Here is a 2,093-nt window from a genome sequence, read left to right on the forward strand (position 1 = left end):
TTTTGTGTGTTTATGAAAATACATGCTCACATCATACATAAACACACACAAAATAATCTACAACAGCACTATGCTAGCCCTGAATAATGACTTATTGCATTATAATATTTAAAGCCTACAAATAAGTGTGGCTACCAGTTTTCCCCAAAGAAATGTTTTCTTACAGAAAATGGAAAAATCACAACTGGATACAAGGCAGAGATCAATAAATTATGGGGACTCTCAAACATAACATACACAGTTCTATCACCACTCCTGCAACTGTGGCTCAGGGAATATTTTAGGAAAGGTGACAGAAATATTGTGGTAGTAGGACACCAGGTAGTGTTCTGTCAATTCTTTAGATACAGAAACAATATCCAGAAAGCTTATTTCTCATATCCATAACTTAAATATCTAGAGTGTCTTCCCTGCATTATGTATTCATAATTTCAGAGGTCAATGGCTTATTTCAAAGTTTTTGTACTATTTTGAATCTTAAAGCTTCTCTAATTTGAATTTCAAAAGGCCCCCTCTTCTCTTTCAACACCTCACCCTCTCAGCTTCTTTCTCTCTTTCTCCTAGAAAGGATGGTGTCACATTTACAAAATGAAATCATTTTTATTAAGTGTGTATTTTAAATGACAAACAAGTTATAGATTTTATATCAATTCACATTCTTCCTGGTTTCTGCTTCAATTGATATTTTTGGGTTGTATTCATTTCAAATCAATAGCAAATATAGTATCATGAATTAAATAAAGAGAATCCATTAATAAGAAGTTCATATCACTATCATTATTTAACTCAGAAAATTCAGATTGCAATTTCAATGGAGTTAATACTTCTAAACAAAACTTTTGACCTGTTTGTGACAATATAATTTTCTAATTTTCAAACAAATATAATTCAAGATGGCTTTCAACTCTTATTATCTTCTAACAAAAAATCTATGATATGAAATTTATTTGGTATATTTTTCTCCCATAATATTTCTCTTCATTTATTTTGGAAAAGATCTATGTCACCAAGAATGGTTTTGAAGACCTGAAGCGTGTCCAACATGTGATAGATGTTTCTTCATAGTGTTCTTTCCTAGTAGTATCTTACAAAAAATAAATGACAACACAGGAAACATTCACAGATATCCAAGCATCATTCTTTCAGAAAAGAATTCAGTGGTTGCCTACTATTGAAAATCTTTGAACATACCAAAGACAGAAACAAAAGGCCTTGTTTTGTATATAGAACTAAAATACTGAGAAAAATCTATCAGCACTTCGTAAATCTGTTTGAGATCTGTGCTAATGTAGTTGTTTGTTCCAGAAACCAGCAGCATCAATAGTTCCCCCAACGAAAATGTGTTTCTCCTCTCAAAAGCATAACGTGGAGGCTCTACAGACACAATTGTTACCCACTTGGAACGAGCTAATGGATTTTCTTGTTATAATAAAAAGTGCTTTAATTTTAGCAAATATGCCTTTTTCATTCATCTCGATGCACATAGAATTGAAAACCTTCTGTTTCAATCTCTTTATTTATCAAAAATAAGCGACCAATGAGATGTTCTCGAGTCAATTAGATACTGCGACTCTGCCCTGTGCAATACACTACCAATTATCCCAGCTTGAATAGTTACGGTTGCTTGTGATTTTTGACAGGAATTAGAGACTGAATTCCCAAGCAAACTGATCACTCAGTAGACTAAGCAAACATCCATATTTTGACAAGCTACTAAATTATGATATACATTGTATGTTATATATGATTTGTTAAAAACTATGGTAATCAGAAAGTAATCAGAGATCCATAGCTTGGGAGTTGCTCCTCAAAGTTACAAGAAGTTTCAGTCCTATTACTTAACAATATGGTTCCTCTCTTAACTACTTAATTTTTCCTGTGTCTATCTCTGTGTATGCCTTTATTTCAAGTACTTTTTTTCTGTGGGACCCACGCAGAACCCCAAGTTCATGGGTTCAGAATGTGAGTTATGGGACGGGCTTCAGAAATCCACCTGTCTGTGACCCATCAAAAAAAATCTGGGGTTTTAGGAACACGGTGAAATCTGGCTTTTTTCCGTGGGTTCTGGAACTCCAAATTCAGTTCCCTGCACC

This window comes from Rattus norvegicus, chromosome 15, assembly GCF_021556685.1.
Source record: "Rattus norvegicus strain SHRSP/BbbUtx chromosome 15, alternate assembly SHRSP_T2T, whole genome shotgun sequence".
Lineage (NCBI taxonomy): Eukaryota > Metazoa > Chordata > Mammalia > Rodentia > Muridae > Rattus > Rattus norvegicus.